The following is a 23716-nucleotide window of genomic DNA, read 5'->3' on the forward strand; positions in this document are numbered from 1 at the left end:
AACAGGGAGGCAGGTAATTCATTTAGATATGGGTACTTCTTTGACTTATTTCCTCATGTGTTGAAACTGTACCTTTTAAAGAACCCTGAATATGGAGTGGGGAGGATAAGGAAGAGTGCGTGTTGTTCTCTGAATTGGTTTCCTTTATCAGTGGAGTCCGTTTTTGCTTTCCTTTTTCAGTGGAGTCTATTTTTGCTTTGAACAAATGGCACCTTTTACTATGGGAGCAGAGTCATCTACTCCAGAACATTCCAGAACTGTGGAGCAGAGCCTAGGAGCAAGACTTAAGGCAGGTTTTTTTTTAGGACTGTCATTTGTGGCAGCTCTGAGAAGACAGGTCACCCCCTGCGCCTCAGACATCCAGCCCAGTGCAGACTAATTGCACCAACCTTGGTTCTTCCTCCACTCACGGGGCATTTATATCTTCTTCATGTATCTTCAGTCAGTCATCTTCAGTTCATCGTTTGCTCTAGACCTGAAGCTACATTTAGTGGCTTGTATTTTCTTGGAGTCTGCATGTCCAGAATCCATGCACAAGTACCTTGTTATGAACAAGGCTGGGTGTGGCATAAAGTTTCCTTGAGGAAATGGGCAGGAAGAAGGAGTCCCGTTTTAACTCTGGTTGTTTTCTATTTTTAATACCTGCACTCAACATGGCTTTCTGGTTTTCTCTTCTATTGGAAGTTGAAAACTTGGGGGATCTTGGCCGTGTCAAAGGCCTATCTAGGGGAACCTGTCTTGGCATGTTGACATGTAGTGTGGCCCTACAGTGTCCTTCAACTCTGATCTGATGCAGACTGGCTGCATCCAGGCACATTTCACAAAGGAAGGCACGGGTAAGCTGAGTTGTGTGCTGCTATTGCAGAGCTGCCCTGAGAGCTGCCTTCTTGGCTGGATGGTAGCATTTGATTTTATTCAAATGTATTCTTAGGAGATTTCAGACTTAGAGCAATGCAGGTCAATGCAGGAGGATTCATTCCAATGTTCAAAGTGACGGTTATCAAAATAGAAGCTTTATTTAGTGGTAGTTTTTTGTTTGTTGCTTTTGCTTTGGAGTTTTTTTGTTTGTTTGCTTGTTTACATTGGGGCAGTGTATTGTATAGTACAACTTGACTATCTTGTGTCCTTAAAGGAATGATGAGACCATTTAGACCATTTAGGTGTCTCTGAGTGTGTGTGTGTGTGTGTGTGTGTGTGTGTGCGCGTGCGCGCGCTCGCGTGTACATGTCTCTCATTTATCTGGATTAGGCTAGCCTAGCTGGCCACAGAGCCCCATGGATCTGCCTATATCTGCCTCCCCAAAGTGCTCCACCTTGCCTGGCATGGCAAGCACTTTATCCTTTACACTATCTCTCTAGTCCCCACACATTATTTTTCCCTAATTGTCACAGAATTTCTGAAAGTAGACAAGTACCACTGCATTCAAGAAGTCAAATATTTAGCTCCAGATATTTAAATATATTTAAATATTTAGCTCCAAGTATTCTTTTGGGTGCTGATTATAGTGATGTTGAAGTATAATTCTGTGTCAATGACAAATGGTTCATCTTATCACCCTCCCACAATCACAGTGCCAGAGAGTGGTCTGTGTCCCCCACCTCTCTCTCTCCCTCCCTCATCTGTAACAGGTTTCAGGCTGAGGCCTCATGCGTGGTAGGCAAACATACGGTCATCACCAAGCGCCATGCCTGGCATGATAACTTGCTATCTTGCACATATACTTATGCCTCCTCTCCCCATCCCATAAAGTTTTTTCTGTTTGATAGCAGGGGATGATTAGATGAGCAGAATTGGTTCTGATGGTCAGAGCCCTCCTAGGCCATCTCTGAGAGTAGCAGAGTTTTATGATGGTTAGAACTGGATTTGTAATCTAGGGATTTGGAGCAGCCAAATATAGCATGGATGTTGTGGGATGGATTTGGCACTAATTTTCAAGGATATGTTAATTCAGTAATAAATGTGCTTTCTGTCTAAAAGTAGCAGACTGTGCTGTTGACATCTGTCTGGACTGGGGGAGACTGAAAGCGGAAAGGGAAAGTGTACACAGATACTACCTAGCATCTTATCAGATTATGTCACAGAGAAATGTCCATCATATTCCTTGCTGATATCATTTCCTAGATTCTCTCTTAGAATGATATAGAACTTAAAATGGGAGATTTCAAGAAATCTGGCAAATGAGATAGCCCTTGCTTCCACAATTGTGGCAGAAGCAGGTAGCATGCTGTTTCATTCTTCTATTGACAATGTGCAGTGCATCCTAGCCTAAGAGCACTCGGGTATTTTGGGTATAAATCTAGTTATTTAAAATGTGTACAGGAAAACATGAACCCCTCTCCATAGGAGTTTCCCCACTATAGGTGTCTTCGGCATTTATACCTCATACAGTGCCACATGTATGTACCAACCAATACAGCAGGTAAATAAATCCATCTGGTCCCCAAATAATGTGTTTCGAAGAAGATTGTTTCCTCTGTCCTGCTACTCTTAATAATAAGTTACACTCATTTCTCCCCCTCCAAGCCCTACCCTACCTAGCAATATTACAGAAACTTTTCATAAAATTAGTGTTTCAGGCCAACACAGGAGGACAATCATCAAGAGTATAGAAGCCTTCAAGGCCTCTTTTGTAGGGACTGCTCAAAGCAGAAAGCCACAGTAAATCCAATCACCATTTAGAATGTGGGTTATTTCATGTACATGGTGATTTTTGACAGCCTTTTACAAACTGACCATGACTTGTTGTTGTTGTTGTTCTGCAAACAACATTGTAGATCTTCTCTCTGGCTCTTCCCAGCCTTGTCTTTATGTCTTTTCACATTCCTTTAAGCCCCTATTTTGGGCAGGGTGGTGGTGATGGTGTATTTAGACTCTGGGCACAGGGATGTGGTCATGGGATTTGGTCTATTTAGCGGTGGTTCTCACTTCATCACACTCTTCTTATGCTACTCGTTTACTCTAGCATAGTGTGGTTTCACTAATTTTAGCAACAAGTTTTTAGAGTACCTGTGTGCTGGATGTCTCACTTGGTTAATCTCCTTTCCAAGCTTCCATGGTGGACATGGAAATGGATTTACTGCATTGCAGCCAAAGCTCTGCCTGGTGATTATCCTCTTCTGTGGCTACTTCCAAGGATTTGAAAGTGCCAAACTGTTCCTACACACAGTCTAAGTTTACAAATAGATGCTCATTTTATAAGCGTCACCTACCCCAAGTTCTGGTTCCCCTCCTTGCTGGGTATTTTAATAATATCCATTTTATAGCTATGAAGTTTACCCAGGTCCCATAGGGAATGGTGGGGCCTGGCTTTGAGCCCAGACCAATCTGGCTCCAAGCCCCCTTCTTACCATAGGGTTTAGAGTTTTGTTTTGTTTTTTTTCCTGAACATCTGTATGAATGTTTTCCCTTATATAAATGTTACTTATACTTACTTTATAACTCTGCAGTCTTAGCTTACAAATAAGTCTCTCCTTGCTTTAATAAAAATTCAAAGTATCTTCCATTAGAGTTAAAGGATTTTTAAGTATTGATACGTTGAACATATATGTATATAATCGTGTGTGGATCTGAATTTGAATGCTAATTATATACCCACCAAAGAAGCTGACAGATCCTGAAGCCTCTCCTGTTGGGAGCTTTATGGATATGGAATGCTCCATTTGGAGATACCTGGAAGCTGACAGACTCAGTCAAATTGGCAAATTGAGTCCAGTCTTTGTTGTGTGTGTGCTAGTATCTGGCCATCTAGTTCTGGAACATGGATCCTGGAAGATTATAGGTCCCTTCCCCTACCCCAATCACTTCTAAGACATGGACATGTATTTTTTTTAAAAAAATATTTATGTTAATTATTTGTAATTGTGAATATATGCCTGTGTATGGATATGTTCACGTGATTGCAGGGGCATCAGAGGCCAGAGGTTGGATCCCCTAGAGCTGGAGTTACAGGCAGTTGAAAGCTGTCTGACAAGGACCCTCAGCAATGCTTGCTCTAAATTTCTAAGCTATTTCTCCTGCTCTGTAGCTTTCACTCTTGTTTTTTTTTTTTTTTTCCCTCCTTGGAGTTTGGAATGTTTAATGCTATAAGTGCTGTGTTGTATTTTTCCTTGTTAGAATTCCCTTAAGGTGAGAGCTATCAAATCATATAAACTTTTTGTGATATTCCAGTGAGGTAATAGCATTGTGTAACTTAGATTTTTCAAGTGAAAGTGCACATAAATCTAAAGTGTTACTTTTAGTCCAAATTAAATAAGTCTTGTGGAATTAATGTCAGGTGGTAAATTATTGGTGACAATAAAAAGTAGATGAGCCAGACAGTGGTGGTACACACCTTTAATCCCAGCACTTGGAAGGCAGAGGCAGGTGGATCTCTATGAGTTCGAGGCCAGCCTGGTCTACAAAGCTGCACAGAGAAACCCTGTCTCGGAAAAAAAAAAAAAAAAGTAGATGTAAGTAAAACAGGCTTGAAATCAATGCTCACTAAACATCATCAGAAATGTGGTATTCTATACTGTCTCAAAGTTGAGTGCATGTTTTATCTCATGTTCTTTGGAAACTTGGTAATTGTAAATATTGTAGAGCTATTACTTATAACTTACATAGCAGCTAAGGAATTTTTTCAACATTTTTTTCTAGAGGAAATTCCTGTTCAAAGATGATACCCAAGGGGATCAGAGAGTAATGAGAAAGCTCATTGGCACATTTGACTATAGTAACAAAGCAAGCATGAAAGGGGGCCATCACTAATGGGGGAAATATCCAGAACCTATGTCATGTTGTCCCAAATGTATTCTGACAGGTTTCCTTCATTTTAAGTGAACTTGTTGGGAATATCTCATTTATAAAATGACAACTTTTTCAAGGCTTTGCATCCTATATCCTATGACCATTTTGGAGGTGACAGCATGTTTTCTTGGGGCATCATGAGAATGAGATACAGAAGCTGAACTATGGAGTTCAGTTAGTTGGAAGTGTGATGATTGGGGCTGTGTGCAATGGGGAAGGAAGTTAATGGGGGATGAGAAGCATTAAAATAAGGAGAATGACTGTCTGTTAAGACTCAATATAGAAAATGTCTGTCTTCTCCCTGGTGATTGATGGGCAAGCCTCTTGGTGCTTTGCTGTTACAGGGAACTGTTTCAGGAAAGAGGAGTTTTGAAAATCAGAGTTTGCATTAGCATGGGGAATTCAAAACAATTCACTTCTGTATATGAATTCCACAGCTTGGGAAATTCCTATAGGCGGCGAAGTACTTGTTGGGTTCATCTCTTTCTAATCAGAAGCCTTCACAAGTTTTGTCCATGGTATGGGGCATCTGATGGAATATTTTCTGCAATCTTCTATATTTCAGCTCAGTAGCTAGAAGAAAAACAGCAGTCTGTGGCCATGAAGTCATGCAACATGCTCACAGAGTAGAGCCAAAGCTTGACACCAGGGTTCTATCAAGAACTATATTAGGGTTTTATACTAGGGTTTGAACTAGTGCACCAAATACTTATCTTGACTCTTCAAAGAAGGAAAGTGACCCATTTTCCAAAATGGCCTACATTAATACACTCCTGCTCTTCATGGATAAAATCTTTTATTCTTGTTAGATCAGAATTATAACATTGCTAAATTGAAAAATCAAAGTGAAATATTTTCTCCCCTAAAAGTGGTGTGTGTGTGTGTGTGTGTGTGTGTGTGTGTGTGTGTGTGTGTGTGTGTGAAGATATAGCTTTCAGCTCACTGTACTGAAAGAATGGTAAGACTTGGAGGCATGCAGAATTTGATTGGCCCCTCTTAGTAATTTTGATGATGTCATATGGACTTATTTCTGAAAATGCCAGAGTATTCCTTGTTAATGCATGATATGAACTATGATTCCTCCCATTGTGTCAGCTAAAATCACACCACCTGATAGTTGTATTTCAAGGGCATGTTTTTATATATTTATTAGCTCTGTAAAGAGAGTCTTGAAATTGAATTTTTAATGGGGATATTTTTAAATGATTTTTTAAATTTTAAAACCCAACAAGAATCTAATAAAGATTAGACAGTTTGTGTATAAGGTGAGGACTGAACTCAGGTCATCAGTGTTGGTAGCAAGCCCTTTTACCTGCTAAGCCATCTCTGGGTTTGATAGCCAGAATATCCTGTATTCATAGATCCTCAGCAAGCATTTAACCAAATGAAAGACTTTGGGTCCCCTCTTCTGGAGGAATACAATATGTTATACCACTTTAGGTATTTTTGTTGGTTCTCAGTAATTGTCTATATCCTTCTGGAAAATTTCATTTATATTCTTCATTTAAAAGCCTTGGCTGTTCATGTTAATTCCCCCCCCCTTAATATCAAACCTTCAGACATGGTTCCAACAGATGCAGGATACTGAATAGCTTCATTTACTTCATTGATCCTAACATTCTGCTATATTGGTTTTATTTCTATGCTTATTTTTCTTCTGAATATTTTAAAGGATCCTTGCTGTGTACTTGGAAGATGCGTTTTAATTTGGTAATCTGAGTATTTGCAGAAGAAGTATGGTTTTGACAGGAATATAGGGTGTGATATGCCCCTCAGTCTATCAGATCATTAGGTACATGGTATCCTTCTGTGTCATGATTTTTGACATTGCTTTGGATCACCAAGTTAAGGTGGTTCCCACCAGATTTCACTATTATAAGAAGGCATACCTAATTCCCAACAACCCTTGCTCAGGAATTTCAGTCTCTGCCAGTGATTATTTTTTTAAAACATTTTTAAAAATTCATTTAATTATATGTGTATGGGTGTTTTGCCTGCATGTATGTCAGTATACCATTTGCCTGCCTGGTGGTGTTTATGAACACCATGTGGATACTGGAAATAGAACCCTGGTCCTCTGGAAGAACAGTCAGTGCTCTTAACCACTGAGCTGTCTTCCAAACCCTCTCTGTCCATGATTTCTGAGTGAATCAATTGCTCTGGTGCTTATTAAATTGGCAGTTTTCTTTTCCATCCTTTCTTAAAATGTATTGACATTCATCTGCACAAGACTTCTGCTGCCTTCTGCTTCAAAATCTTCTTAGTGTCAATACAAATTGACAATTAAAAAAAACATTTACAGTGTTATAATCATTGTTGTCATTCATTTTGGATTTCAAATTATCTTTATTTGGCTAAGGGAGGGTTGTGCTCTAGTTTTAAAAAATCAGTTATTTTTGTTTTAATTGTGTGTGTGCACACACATACACACACACAAATGCACATACGCACTTGTGCAGGCCACAGTGTACAGTGGGGAGGCCAGAGGACAGTTTTGTGGACTTGGTGCTCTCTACCTTTATTTATGTGGGTTTCAGAAATGGAGATTTCAAGGACGGCTTCATGAGATGGCCTTTACTGTTAATCCCACCGATGGAGAATAAGGCCACTACCACAGTTTAAAGCCAAATTTGAAGCTGTAATTAAACACTGGCCAGGTGGATGGGCTCTGGCCAGGTCCATACCCAGGTTCCTGGGAGATGGCTCAGAATCAAGGACTTAAGCAAGGACTTAAGAAGGAAAACTCATAATTCATTGCATTTCCCATCAGGTCCAATCAGGGGCAAGCATATATTCTATTTTCTGCTTACATACCTCCCAAACACATGTGATCAAGCACATTTGGTGCAGATGAGTAAAAGAAACTTGTTTAGGGGAATGAAAACATGTGACTTGTTATCTCCTATAAACAATAGCCTCCAGCATTTCAGGGACTATCTGTTCTTGGACAAGGAGGCTTGCAGATCAGAGGCATTTTTGGTTTGTTTGATTGATTCATGGGTCTCTAAGGCACAGCAATTAAAACTTAAAATGTAACTTTGGCCCCCACATTACCTGTGAGTGCCAGCTTACCTACCCCAGTTCTGATGGGAAAATGGCTGAAAGACCTTTTCATAATCAAGGGTTTATGAAAATTAAATAGACTCCCAATAACTGTGGCTCACTAAAGGGACCAGCCAGGGCAAAGGAACCTTCCTGGAGGAAATGAAGAGGGCTCAGGTGTTCTGTGGTGAGCATTTTCAGCTGGCCTCTTCACAGCCACTGTGAAGTAACATCTGATGTAGATCTGGACCGGAATCCTTCTGTGCGCTGGTCAGTCCTACCCTGAGCAACACTAGAGGTGTTCCTCTGAAATCAGCCACTACGGTTTTTGGTTTGGAGGAATTATTTTTATCTTCTATTTCTTCTATTTCTTCTTCTTCTTCTTCTTCTTCTTCTTCTTCTTCTTCTTCTTCTTCTTCTTCTTCTTCTTCTTCTTCTTCTTCTTCTTTTTCTTCTTCTTCCATGCTCTAAAGTACACTTTTCATATCTACATAGTCAGACTTTGAGTTGGCCTCCATATTCACTCAGAATGTTTTAATGTTTTCTTGGTTTGGAAATGAATTGTTCACTGAACAAAAGCTTTGGTGGAAAAACTTTTGTCTGTTGGATTTACCCAGGTCTGGCCTGACTGGATGGAACCAGCGGTTTTATTGTTCATGGCCTGGCTAATAATGCTAATAATACTCTTGTGCTAGTAATACCCAGCACTGGTTAGACCAGACCAGCCTTTAACCAGAACAATGCATTGAACCAGGAGGGAAAGATAGGTTAATGCCAGTGAGCCTCATCCATATACAGTCACTTTAGCATGGCAGATACTACACAGTGGGAAGGAATAGGAAACAATAGGTCTTTGTTTTTTAATTGTTGACATTTTCAAACAGTCCAGAGCACTTCACAAATTTCTATCTCAAGCTTGTGCAGAGCACACGCCATCCTGTCTATCACTCAGAGTGTATGTAGTACGTGCGCTGTCAGAGCGAAGTACAGCAGATCTCAGGGGTGAAAAAAAAAACTTTTACTTGGTTTTTATGTTGAGAATGGAACATGTTTGCCATTTGCCTCCTGCTTTAGTGTCATTCTAGTTCTACAGAAATCGTGAGAGATTTGGAGCCTATCCATACAAATTTTAGAGTATCTCAACAGTGTTTCTTCTAGGCCTTCTTTTAGCCTACTATCTACCAAAGGAAAAATCAGAAAGAAATAAAGAAAAAAATGAGTGCGCTAATTTTTGTTTAAGACTGCAAACCAATAGGAGAGAAGCTGTTCTGTAAATCGTATTGATTTGAAGTGTAGAGATTAGTTACATCAGTGAATAAGCCCTATTATGGCCCTACAGCTGTAGGGCAGGAGTTAAAATCATGTGTGTGGCATTAGCTTGCATCGCCATCAGGGAGGGACCACTTAAGGAATGAAGTGCTTGGAGTGTGGCTATGTGGATTACCCCAAGTATTGCATGCTACACAACATGCTACACAACAACATGAATGGTATTGTTTGGCTAAGTCTCAGATTTTGCTTTCTTTGGAGTTTTATAAGTGACTGTTTTTATAAGGTATCCTGGGAATTTTTGAGTTTATCTGTAGAAGTGATTGAGGCACCACTCTGGTGATTGCTCTCGAGATAAGGAGATAGTTGGAGGCCATTAAAGATGGCTACGGTTGTGCTCAGAGAAATGTGATGGGGTAATTTTTATTATCGCAGTGTTTGGAAAGGCTCAAATGGAAAAATAGAATCACTTAACTAGGTCCTTTTAGGAGTAACTTGTTGTATCACTTTGAATAAAAAAGGAAAAGGAAAATTAAGACTGGATATTGCTGCTACTGGTAATTTTTCTAATGCATTTGCTTATTAACCTATTTGTATTGCTTATCCTTAGCAAAGAAAACATACATTCTTACTTTGCTAAGAAAATACATTGTTTTTGCAATGCACATCTAGTTATACCATTTTCCTATGTAAAACCTGTCATTAAGACAATTAAAATAACCAAGCTGGAGTCACTTAGCTTGCTACTAGCAGATAGTCATGTCTCTGAGGACAAGACCTTCTTTTTGAAAATTCTTTGATTTGTTGAGTCTGTGTATCTCTGTGTGTAGTGCATGTGCACTTTCATGTGCTCCTGTGAAGGCCAGATAGTAGTCCTAGCTATCATTTTCAATTGCTTCTACACATTGGTTTTGTGGCAAGACTCCTTTTAAATTAGACTTTTCATTTGAATACCCAAAACACCACAAAGAGAAAAACATTACAAAATTAGGATTAAGAAAAATGAAATCTATAATCGCCTATCCCAGTTACAAACCTTTCTAACATTGGGGGGAATATTTTCCATTACTGTTTTGGGACACTGTTCACTTAGCTTTAAGGCTGGTGAAATGGCATATGGAAACTTAAATTGTAGCATTTTTTCTTCTGAAGTGGTACTTTAATAACCACAGACCCTTCACCAAGTCCTTAATGACAAATGTTGCAGCATTTGGATACATAGTTTAATTTGAAAATGAACGCTATCACTTCACAGGCCGGTGCTGCTTACAGGTAGGTGCCAGAACACTCAGATTTTCATTATCTCGAATCTGTGTGCAGGTTGTATGTGTATTTCCTGTCACATGTAAACTAAAACCTGAGGACATCTCCTTTGTGTCACAACTTTTACCTTTCTAGTTACATGATGTGGGAATCAGAGAAAATGTCCTATCTATCCTATTCTGTTCTGTTATACAGCTCATTAAAACCTTTTCTTTTTCTAGAAGGTGTCTTACATTAACATTGATTCTGAACTCTTGAGCTTTGTTTCTTCGCTTCTATTAAATGTGTTAACTTGTATCATTTCTAGCTCTGACATTCCCTAATTCTCACTGGTTCCTGGGATGCCAGTGAACATCTGTTTGTGACGGTTGAGAAGTATCAATGAAGCAGGCACAGGGGAGGTGTCTGGAGGAGGTTCTCCGGTTCAGTGTTCCATCTTCATTGCAGTTATGCCAGCTGATCCAGCAGGCAAAGTTCCCATGGGGTTACAGCACAAAGTGCCTTTTACAGTAGAGGTAGATGAAGATGTGTCTGTTTATGAGGAAATCCTGGGAAAATTTCCAGTTTCCAATAGTATTTGGTGAATGCCTAGAGGCAAGTGATGAGATCTGAGGAGGAAAGAGCACTAAGAGTGAGAAGCATACACACCTCAACTCTTTAAGGTAATTGGGTAGATTGCATTTGAGGTCTTTAGATTGATGGCATTCAGAATACCTCAGTGTCAGGGCTGTAGGTTTATTAACATCAGTTCACATGTGATTGCCTGTCAAAGTGGAGTCCAGTTGGCTTTGTGATACTGCCTTGGATCTGGAAGCAGCCACTCCGGGAGTTTACTTCAAGTAATCTTCTGTATATGAAAGCTTAAGGGAATCCATCAAGTGTCATACGGATATATCAGTAGTTGTTTGACCCTTCAACCCCTCAACTTTTTTCATTTCTATAGCGTGCATCTAAGGCAGGAGCATGGCCAGCAGTCCTACATCTTCTGAACCAACTTGAGTATTTTAAACAAAGGGCTTTACAACTCTTTGTTCAGTTTTCAAGTCAAACCTTTTCCTGTATTCCCTGGCTGGGTTTTTCTCTATGAAGCAGGGTGTGAGCTTGGAGGATTTTGCTGTACTTGTAAAAGATATGAAGGTAGTAGCAACCATTTGGACTTTAGGGAAGTCCTTTTGACCTTTCATTTGAGGTTTCTCTGGCATCACTGCCATTTGAAGAGCTATTGTTTGGATTAATGATGCTGCATTTGGAATTTACACAGAAGAAAACATACTGTTGACTGAGCCTGGGAGTCTTAAAAGGCTTCCGATCCTCCTACAATTCAGTTAAAAAAAAATTCAGTGGTTTTCCCACCCACAGAAGATGCTCAAAGATAAGGACAGTTGCTTCAAGGAAAACAGACACCTTCAGTTTTCAGTCCATCATTTCAGAGCCAAGAAAGGAAACATAGTTTGCACTCGCTGTATAAACTGAAAAGACAGTGCCTGTTTTAAGACTTTCTGTGAGCAGCTTTTGGGTCACTGTTTGAAAGAGACTAGAAAAAGTGCCAAGTGGAGTGTGTTCTCAGGAGTGTTACTAGTGGAATGTTAGGATTCCCATGGGCAACGTTTCCAGAGTCCTAAGTGAGGAGGCATCAAAGACGCATCCCAAATGCTTGAGTGACGTGCCCCCCTTCAAGCTGATGTACTGAAAGGAAGTATGCATTTGTTGGGAAGAGGGCAATCTTAAACCAGGTGATAGAAACAAATCTGTGAGAAAATAATGCATCTTTCTTTGCTCTCTACCCAACCAATTTACTGACTGCAGTCAAGGTTCCATGATATAGGCTAGGAGCCTTCACTTCTCCATCTCCCTAAGACCAAAGACTCAGTCGTGTTGTAATGGGAATTCTCCCAGTTCCTCTATCCCTTCCATTTTTGTAGAAACTGACTAGCTGATTCAAAAACCCATATCAAAGTGCTAAGGTCTGCAAGTTTCCAAAGTAAAGTTAGCAAAAGATGAACATACTTGGGGGACCCCAGATTTGTTATAAAAGTCATCAAAATGTTGAGGTTTTAGGAATAAGGTAGACAAACAGATCCATGAAACAACAGAAAGTCTAGATGTAGAACCTGCACAAGCCATTCTGATTACAGAGCTGCTTCATGGGAACAACCAAGCACCTTTTATATAAATGGTGCTGCAACAACTTCAAGGGAAAAAAAAAAGTACCCCATGCTTAATTCATGTGTATCTAAGAACAAACTTGAAACAAGTATCAACTTCCAGAAAACACCACAAATATATTAGCTTGGCTTGAATTTCTTATTTGGAATGTACCAAATATAGTTTTTTAAAAAGGCATGAATAAACTAAATACTACTTCATTAAAAGAAGAACTTTTGCTTTTCAAAAGACATAAGAAAAGGCAAATAAATATCTGGGAGAAAACATTTGTAAAACATGTCTAGAAAAAAATTGTATTTTGATTATATAATAAAATCTTACAGCTCAGCAATACAAAGACAAAACAACCAAAATTAATACTATGCAGCCAAGCATGGTGCCACCCTCATAATCCCGGTATTCAGGAGGATGAGATGGGAGGATCTTGAGTCAGTCATGGGCTACATAGTAAGACAGCCCTGTCTCAACACCCCATTCCCTCAAAGATATGCAAAAGAATTGAATACTTCATTATTGAAGATGGATTATCAAACAGGTGACAAAAAAGACAAAGCATTCCTTAGACATCAATAAAATGTAAACACAACCACAATGAGATGCTACCATATACATTGTAGAACTGGCGTAACAAAAAAGAATGTAGCAAGGATTGAAGTGAGCATGGGGCATCCTGAATGCTGATAAATCCCTGGTGTAACCATTTTGTACAGATTTATTTATTTTCATTTTATATGTATGCATCTTTTGCCTGCATGTATGCCTATGCACGGCATTTGTGTACTTCCTGTGGTGGTCAGAAAAGGGGGTGGGATCTCTGGAAGTGTCATTACAGACTGGTTGTAGGACACCACTACTGTGGTGCTGGGAATTGGAGTTGGGTCCTCTGGAAGAATAGCCAGTGCTCTTAACTGCTGAGTTATCTCTTCTGCCCTCATGTAACTATTTTTAGAAAAGTTTGGTAGTTTCTTAACAAGTTAAACATACAGGTCTGTTACCACCCAGACATTTCAAGCGTGTGTCCAGATGTATCCATTTGTAATAATAATCTCAAACTGGAAATAGCTCAGATGTGGGTCATCATTAAATGGATAAACAAGCTATGGTACTTGCATACAATAAAATGCTATGCAGTAAACAAAAGGAATTAATTGTTTATGTGTGCAAAAACATGGATGAATCTCAAAATATGCATGCTGAGTGAAATGGGATGAATAATTCCAATTCTATGAAACTATATAAAATACAAACTGACTAATACTGGTGGAGACACTATGCCAATGATTTCCTGGAGTTGGGAGAGGTAGAAAGGAAAGAGGTAGGAAGCTTGTTGGTTCTCTGAGATGTTCACTGTGGACTTTGTGCCTTGTGAGTACGTGGGGGGGGGAGGTGGAAACTTGTGGTTGTATATTTTAAATAGTCATGGTTTGTGATATGACTATCAAACCTTATAACTGAAGAAAAAGGGATGGGCTCTATATTCTTTAGATCAGTTGTTCTTAACCAGTGTGCTGTGACCCCTTTGGGGTCAAATGACCCTTTCACTGGTTTTGTATCATATATCCTGCATACCAGATAATTTATATTACGATTTATAACAGTGGCAAAACTAGAGTTATGAAGTAGTAATGAAGTAATTTTATCATTTGGGAATTGTATTAAAGGGCCGCAGCATTAGGAAGGCTAAGAACCACGGCTCTAGATCTTTTCCTTGAATGCATACTTGCTTATAATAGGTGCTTTATGATAATTGCCTTTGTTGAGTTACTGTTTAAAATAAAGTACAGAGAGGAACAGATATGATAGGAAAATTAAGAATCACCACAGGTTCTGTAGTCTAGGCTTTATTCAAATTTAGGCAGCTAGAACTGCTTTACTGATCAACTTCCCCAATGTCTATTTCTTACCTGTAACAGCCTAGCTTCTGGAAGGAAAGACTTGAACAGCCAAAGTCTGTTCTGATAGCAGCTTAGGCTTGTGTGACTCTGTGCTCTGGAGTCAACACAGAGACACCTTCGATGTTCATACTGAATTAACTGGAGCGTTCAGGGTTCTAGAGCCCTGTCTGTTACTCCAGGATCAGCCTCAAAATGGTTTCACTTTTATTATTAGCTTCCCTGTTTGTTAATTCTTTTTGACAGAAGCTTCCCCGAATCACACTGACACTCCAGTTTTCTTGTCTGAGTTAGAGAAGAGAATATAATTTTGTTTTAAGGAAACCTGACTAAATACAGAACCCAAGTATTTATACGAGATCCTGGTTAATAATGTGTGTCTATTTCTCTCCTAGAAGTCTTAACTTGCTATTTTTAGAGTCCCTGTGAGAAGTGCAATGTTGAGAAGGGCTTTTTTTTGTTCAGAGCTAGTTCTTTGAGTCACCGGCCCAGGGTAAGTAAAGAGCCACATTAATTTGCCTCTAATGCTTACAGAACAACTGGAAGAGAAAAAACATCCATAGGAATTTCCCTGAGAGCCAGACCAGCTGATGGAAAAAGGTTCAGTTCCCCCCTCACAATGGCCCCTAACTTGGGGATTTCTGGTTGGGGACTTCACGTTGTACCTTATCATAATTTGTGGTCTGTTGGAACCAAAACCAAACAAAAATAAAAAAAAGCCCCCCTCCCTTAAAAGAATTCACTTAGTGGAATTTTTCCTTCATGTGCAGAGAGAATAAGCAAAAGGAGATTCATTATTATAATAAATCCTAACTGGGACTCACTATTAAAACTACAATTATCAGCAAATATTTTGTTAGTAATGAAATGCAATGTGATCTGCAAGATACAGTTTCTAACCTCATATTTCTTCAAGTAATTCTTTTCTCAGTGTTGTGGATGAAACCCAGGGCCTGCTTATGACTAGGCTAGTGTTAGACCACGAGTTACACCCTGATTTCCTTACAAAGTGAAAATGACTGCTTCGAAGCATTTCTAGATATACTTGTGAGTAGATATAGCACTTTGACAATTGCTAAGAACTGGGGGTTGTTAGCACCAATGAGTGGCTGTTGGAGGTCAGAACAGTAGTTAGGAAACCCAAGGAAAGTGTTCTGCCTGCTGCCAGGGACCTCTTCCTTTTACTTTCCTGTGTACATAGACAGCCAGGCACCTCCCCAACAATAGCTGGCAAGCTTACTTGGCAACAGCTGTGTTCAATGAAGTCCCCAGCACCCCGATATCTAAACAATCAAACACAGAAAAGCAAGGAATGCATTGCAAATGTCCTTACTGGGATGGACAGCAAGTAGGTGGTTCCCAGCGGTCTGGAAACATCTTCAAGACAGGGGTCAGCTGAAAACTGCTGCCTTCGAGATTTTCTAAGTTTTTTTTTTTTAGATCCTCCACACTTCCTCCTACCAAGAAATAAAAACTTGGATTGAAATTATCTGCAATGTGTTGAAAGTTTCTGTAGTAAATTCCATAGGTCATTCACAGGCTGCTTTTAACACCCCCCCTTCTATTTTGAAGAACAGTTAGTGTTTTATTTAAATTTTGTAGTTCTTAAGCAGTTAAAAAAAAAACTAAAAGTGATGTTTTCACCCCCCTGCCCCATGTCTTGAGTATATCTTAAGTGTACACAAGAGATTGCCAAGCATATGGTATGCAACTTAAAGGTTTGTGAACAAATGAGATGTCTGAGAGAACATTCATCTTCTAGGAGGACTCTATGGTAATCCCACCGTACAGTGTGGGAGGAAATAGTTTAATTTATTTGGGTGCTTAGTTTTTAGGCTAGTGTTGGTGTGAGTGCACCCACATTGTTGTTAGGGAGTTGATTTCTGCCTCAGCCTTGGTCTGGAGAAAGGGAAAGCTGAACGCCCATGCACTTAACTAATCACTGGGCCCCACCTTCTGCCCTCCTGGAAGAGTGGATACAATATCAGTAATCAGGAGAAAGCAGAGGCACTCAGCAGATCACACCATGCCCTTTGCCCTTGACTGACATTCAGCCCTGTTCCTGAAACACTGCTCTGCCCCACCCCCAACCTGTCAGCCGAGTGACAAAAACACCAGGCAATCTCAGGAAGATAAAAAATACTTAAGGTATTAATGAATAAAATGAGCAAGAGGTGGTGCCTCCACCTCTCCAGTGGCTTGCATTTGGAGTTGTTTGTCATGGATAACATGTTTCTGAGCCAGTATCATTTAGGCTGATTAGAAGTTTTCTGGAGAGACTCACTGTCTTTTCCCTCCCTATAGACACCACCCACTTCAGTGGTTACAGCCCCTTTCTAAACCAGACTGCTGCATTGTGTGGACAGCATAGGGCAGATTAAGTTGCAGAAAACGTGGAAAGAGTCCGTTCTACACATGTCTTTTCCCCTTCCACGGCCTCCCAGGGTGTGTTGAGTTGGACCAGGAGAGAAATGCGTAGGCATGCCCCACATGCCTCTGACTCTCCTTCTCTCCTGGGGACAGACAGGATAACAGTTCCTTGATTAGTGCCCTGAGTCTGTGCCCAAGCTCTCTATTTACCCTCTCAAAGAAAATGAGAAGCAGAGCTTGGTGGAGCACGCCTTTAATCCCAGACCTGGGGAGGCAAAGGCAAGGGAATCTTTGTGAGTTTGAAGCCAGCCTGGTCTATATGGAAAGTTCCAGGCCAGCCACAGCTACACAAGTGAGACTCCCTAGTCCCATTCCCCCCTCCCCCCAAAAAAAAGATAAATGACAGAGCTGAGGCCATCCATCATAGAGACACAGACAGATCATAATTTAGGGGCACAGAGAGAGGGCAGAGTTTGTCCCCTAATTAAGACTGTACCCTCTGTGACTTCCAGCCCATCTGCTCTTTGATTTCACTGATGATGATGGTGAGTGTGTGTATGTGTGTGTAACTATTCCCTTTGGTGTGTTGACATGTAGAATGGTTATCTCTTCTTGGCATGATAACCTCCCCCTTAAAGAAAGATGAGTTCTTGAATGTATACCTTAGTGCAAGAAAAATACATTGTAACAATGTGGTCTTAGGAATGCCTTTAATATATTGTCTTTTTGGTTGCCAAAATGTCTTCACTAAAATTTCGTGGCTAAATTCCAAGACATGTAGTGTCGATAGCATGTATACGAGCACACACACACACACACACACACACACACACACACACACACACACACACACACACAAACACACACACTGTAATCAATTGCATTGAGAAAAGAACTTACACACCTTCTCATTTTTTGGATGCAGTTTAGAGCCAACACTAATGCATTTGAATTTTCTTTCTTTTTTTTTTGACAATTTGTACATGCATTCAGTTAAATAGCATATCTGACCCTCATCTCCACTCCCAGCTCCTCTCATACATTACAGCTTCATGTCTTCCAGTTAGCGCTGCCTCTACCTGCGTGGACGTGGGGCATCCACTGAAGCGTGGGAAATCTACCAGGGTCCACATCCTCAATAAGCAATGATTCTCCTTCCCTTAGCAACTGTTCACTGCCCATGACTTGACATCATCTATGCTGGGATTCTCGATGATTTGATCTCACTGACAGTAATATATTTAAACCAATGAAACGTGTGTGTGTGTGTGTGTGTGTGTGTGTGTGTGTGTGTGTGTGTGTGTGTTTAGGAATGTCTGTTTCTTCCTCTACATTTTGAGATTTTAGTTTGATTCTAGAGACAAAGTCTCACCATGTAGCCTAGGTTGGCCTTGAACTTGTCCTGCCCAGCTTCCCCAGGACTGGTATTATAGATGTATATCACTACAGTTGGATCTGGGCTTTTACTTGAAATGGCTGCTTGTTACTAAATTGAAAATAAGAAACTCCCACCTGAACCTGGGCCCTGGTTATAAAAGCTAAATTATGATGCTGTACCATCGATATAACTAAGTCAGCCATGAGATTGCCAATGTCTTTAGAGCCTTTTACAGCAAGATAACTTGTCCATAAAAATTACAGCTCCTACTTACCGAGAAATGTTACACATATTCCTGGTATCACAACTGCTCTTTAAGTCACAGGTATTAACTTATTATTTTTTTGCTGGAGTAATTGAACTCTGAGGATTGGCACTTTGATACCATCCACATCAAGACAGACTCTCAGCCCTGGGCAATCCCTTGTCCAGGCTTTCTGCATTTTTTACCCATGCTGCTTTACCCATGTGTCTCAACAAAACACAAGAAAATGGAAACACAATGATGCCAAGGAACCTTTAGCTTCTATGGGCTTTGGATGCATTTATCTTTAAAATGCCTTGTGAACACCCCCATCCCATTGGCATTTTCTGAATGGCTACTCTTCAGCTGATACTGTATTAGCTTTCTCAAGGAGCCCAGTCTTTGGACGAACCCAGGAAGGCTTACAGATAATCACACAGTAAGTCACTATTGGAGGAGGATTAGTGCCCATGGGAGCCATCTTGGAGAGGAGGAAAATGTGTAATTGAGGGAGATGACTGGCAGACACCTAGAGAACTCCAGGTAGCTTTTAGGGAGCAGCATGTTAACAAGAGCCTATATGGGGAGAGTGACAGAGATAGGAAAAACAAAACATTAAGCTATAGGGAGGGCAAGGGAAGGATCCCCTTTCCCTTAAGAGGGGCCAGCTGGAAAATACTACAATTTTGGGCAAAGTTGGGGACCATGTTATCTCTACTGCAACTGTGTATCTTGTGGCTGGTAACTGAGCACTGCCATCCTTGGTGAGCTTTGAAGCAGGCCTGAGGGAGTGAGCCCAGTGAGCACAGGGTACTCACACTGGCTGCAGCCTAGGGGGATTTTTCAGGGCTGAAGTCAGAGCTTCTTGATATATGGCTCTGGGTTTTTGTGCAGTCACAACATTGTGCATAGCCATGCATTTAAAGCCTAGAATGGGGGTTTGGGAAGGAGGAAGGTACAGGAAAGACAACACAACTGCAGGAAACACACATCCTTCACATAGTGACTAGGATTCAGACTCGATTGATTGGATCCCTTGTGCTGTGTAGTCTCCCTGGAGTTGTGTTTTTGGCCTCAGGAGCGAGAGGGTTCAGGAAACTGAGAGAAAAAGAAAATGTTGCACCCTACAGGGAAATCTTCAGCCCTCAAAGGACTTGGGGATTAGCCAGTGTGTCCTCTTCCGGACAGAGTGGCTTCTGTTAAGTGAGTTAGAGAGTCCTGAGTGACAGGGGTGACAAAGAAAAGTCGGCGGTCCACTGTGAATGCCTGTGAAAGACAGCACGTGCCAGGAATAAGAAACTGACCTTGGAGCAGGCAGTTTCAGAACCCGGAAGAGTTGGATTTCCACTCCCTTTCTGCCTACACAGAAAGGACCTTGAAATCTTGAACTTGCCTTCTCTTTCTTACAGACTTGGCTCGAACACATTGCTAAAAAGCCAGGGGTGACTCTCTAATGCTGCTGTCTGCTGTCCAACATCAAGATCCCAAGTGTTCTTCAGGCTATGTTATTATTCTCTCTTCTCTAAGTGCATTTATTCTTTTCTATAATTTATTTACTTTTATGTGCATTGGTGTTTCACCTGCATGCATGTCTGTGTGAGGGTATCAGATCCCCTGGAACTGGAGTTACAGACAGTTGTGAGCTGTCAAGTGGGTGCTGGGAATTGGAACCAGGTCTTCTAGAAGAGCAGTCAGTTCCCTTAAACCTCTAAGGCATTGCTCCAGCCCATATTTATTTATTATTACAGTATATGCACATGAGTGTGCCCATGTGAGCATGTGGGTGTGGAGATCAGAGGACAACCTTCAGGGGTTGGTTTTCTCTTTCATGGGTTGCAGGGTTTAAACTCAGGTCATCGGGTGTCAAGTGCTGAGCCCTCTCATTTGCCCTATTCTCTTTTGTTGATCCGTCTTTTTGTAGACACTGCTGTCAACTGCCTCAACCACCACAGTGGTTATGAGCACTTACTGAAAGCCATGAGTAACGTGGACTGTCATGATTTGCATTCAGCACAGCTCTGCTCCTCAGGTTTTGTCACCTATCCCTTTCTTTCCATGCCTCTGTGGCCTCTTAACTCTTAGGGCTGTGCTCGTGTTCGGTTTAGTACTTGAACATAGCTAATTTACCAGGCTTACCTCTTGGAGGTTTCTAGTTGTTTTCCTGTTTCTTCCTCCTCCCATGGGTAGAATTCTTCTGTGGCAGCTTAGGGAGATGTAAGGACAGGGGTAAGGTACATAGATGCCAGGGAAGGGTGGCAATGCCAGTCCCTCATAGCAGTGATTCCACTTTGCAGAGTCATATAAAAAAGGGTGTTGGTTAGCTCATCCTAAAATACAGGTCAATGATCATTCTGCTGGGAAAATAAGCTTTGTAGAATAATGGGTCTTTATAAAAGAAAATCCAGCACACTTTAGGAGGAGGAAAGAACACTCCAAACAAAGAAGTGTTGAAAGAATGAGACTATAAAAGTACAGAAAGATTAGAATAGAGCAGGACAGACCAGGAGGAGCAGGAAGAAGGGTAGATTGAAGGTTTAAATAATACATTATTTTTTAAAGTTTCTTCTCTTGTCCTTCTTTTTTCTTTACTGGTTATGAGAGCAGACTCCGATGATTCTGTAAGTCAGAATGTACACGTTTGCTTTCCTGCCACATTGTGGGTAGGAGCTAGCCCTTGTCGGGTGCTGCACTCTAGCTCACTGTGCCTAGCACATGGCATGGCTTAGCTTAGGGTTGGGAGTGGCCAATGGGAAGAGCTTTCTCCTCTCTTTGGAGTAAGAGTTGGGAATTGGAAGAATGAAACTGCAGCAATGCTAATTGCTGTAGGAAGTGGAAGGCAGGCTAGCATTTGATGTTGGCATTATAAAAAGATGGCACCGAGAGAGAGGGGGGAGAGAGAGAGAGAGAGAGAGAGAGAGAGAGAGAGAGAGAGAGTAAAACAACCAAGACTGTTAGCCTGTTATCGTTAGAGCCAAGCTGTCTGCAGTGTGGGGTGCAGTGTGAGGCTAGGAGGTTTTAAGAGAGCAGGATGCATGTGCCCCTTGAATACTTTCCAAGAATGTTCCTCAGCGCTTTCTGTGGCTTTGTTTGGAGTGGAGCCAGGCCATAAAGCTTTGTTTGATGGCGGTTGTCAGCAACAAATGTCCATGCTCAGAAATGTGGATCATGCTGCATGGTAGAGAAAGGGGAATTGGTTTTCTGTTGTTTGTTTTGCCTTTCAGCCTTACAGTGGTTCTGCAGTATCAATCCATATAGTATGGCACATAATTTACCTAACAGTGTAATTGTATCTACTGTGTTATTATTGAGTATCTAGTTGTCAAATACCCCTTTATTGTTTTTAATGCAACATTTCAGCTGCAAATGTGTGGCATGTCTGGCATCGCCTGGCCTACAGCATCTCAGAGGCATTCTCATAGGGAAACCATGTACTAGAGGAGTTTGTGGTGTGACATTTTTGTATGTGAGTGTTCAGGTTCAGTATACATTACAATTTCTATTCTCAGGTATGTGCCACATAAAACTGTTGTTTTCTGTGCTTCTATAATATGGACTGTTTGAAAGAGAATGGCCCCCAAAGGGAGTGGCACTATTAGAAGTTGTGGCTAGGTGGGGGTGGGGGTGGCCTTATTGGAGGACGTGTGTCACTGGGGTGGGCTTGGAGGTTTCAGAAGCTCAAGCCAGGCCTCTTGTCCCTCTCCTCCTGCTGCCTGTCGATCCAGATGTAGAACTCTCAGCTACCTCTGCAGCACCACTCTGCCTGCATTGCCACCATGTCCCATCATGATGAAAATAGGCTGAACCTCTGAAACTGTACACTGCCATCTGAATTAAAATGTTTTCCTTTATAGGAGTTGCCATGGTCATGGTATCTATTCACAGCAATAGAAACTCCAACTAAGATAGCTGGTATAGACTGTATCTTAGAATTCTTGCCTCTCTGACAGGGATGTTATAAGCTGGGGTATCATTTTTTAGAGGACAAACAATATAACACTCTAGATATACCATTTATAAATTTCATAAGCATTATCAACCACCCATGCTATTTTGCCTAGACTGGATATTTTTGTTGAATGTGATGAGAACCAGACCCAAACCAAATGTGAAATCCCAGAAAGGAGATTCCCTTTGAAAGTAAGCATGGAAGAATAGTGTCACTGGGCCAGGTGACACCAGGCACTGGAGTCTAACGTTAAAAAATAAGTACTTCCCTGTCTGGACTGATTACTCGCCTTGAAAACGAAAAAAATCAACTGTCCATAACCACAGCTTCCTTTTTGCTCGACAACTTAACATAAAGTACTTTCTCAGAAGACAATTTTATATCATGCGGTTACAAAACAATTATTGCAGCAATAAAGACAGTCATGTGCCTGTAACTGAGGGGAAATCAAGATAGTTCTACCATGAACTATCTTGTATTCTGGTCTTCTCTGTTGTTTTCCTGTTTCCTTTACATTCTTCTGCCTCTGTTTAGAGAAACCCAGTGAACTTATAGAATCCAACCAGTTGGAAAAAGACAGAGACCCATGTTTTGATTTTCTTTCTTGGGCACTGCTTGACTAATTGGATAGCGATATTTTTATTCAGGACAATGCCATTTGGGGAATGAAATTTCCATTTGTAGCTTTCCTTTTACTTTGGAGGAATTTTAATGTCTGCTTTTTTATAACTTTAGGTAAACATGTCAAGTAGTCCTTAAAGATCAGAATGAGGTTTGCATGTGTGAATCAACAAATTATTTAGAGTGTCAATCTTGTACCATAAGGAGCTGTCAGGATAACCCAGACTCTTGACCCGGAGTATGAGCTTTTACTATTTGATATATAGCTTCTATTAAAACCCTAGTTGTGGAAGATGGTGTTTTGGAAAGATAATTTAAAAGGCCCTCTCTACCCACCCACTTTTTGAAGTAATGTAGGTGTGTACTGTATGGCATGGTCTTTCCTGTTAATCCTTGACAGAATGGCCCCAGGATGCATCATGTCAGTGTTGGGCCCTGGCATCTACAGAACATTGTAGTTTATAGAGATCCCCGGAAATCTAATGTATCCTTGGGTGCTGCATTGGGAATCTTTTTAATTTCTTGGGTAAGAGCTTTCTTTTATTGAATAGAGATGCTTGTCTCCTCTATGATCTGACTTTTCTGCATATCCTCCTTTGACCCAGTTTCTAGAGAACCTAAAGGCTGATGCTGTCCTCTAGCAACAGAGCATCTATGTAGTCTCTTGGGGTTCAGAAGTTTCCTTTGATTCTTGTCTATTCCTTTCACATTTCAGATGAAAACTGAAGGCCCATCCCATC

At 40.8% G+C, this 23716-nt stretch overlaps 1 protein-coding gene across 2 annotated transcripts in view; it reads left to right on the forward strand.

Annotated features, from left to right (window-relative positions):
- Mcc (MCC regulator of WNT signaling pathway) overlaps window positions 1-23716 on the forward strand; it is a 233508-nt gene that overhangs the window by 61728 nt on the left and 148064 nt on the right. The gene's annotated exons all lie outside the window — the stretch shown is intronic.

Source organism: Cricetulus griseus, chromosome 2, assembly GCF_003668045.3.
Source record: "Cricetulus griseus strain 17A/GY chromosome 2, alternate assembly CriGri-PICRH-1.0, whole genome shotgun sequence".
Lineage (NCBI taxonomy): Eukaryota > Metazoa > Chordata > Mammalia > Rodentia > Cricetidae > Cricetulus > Cricetulus griseus.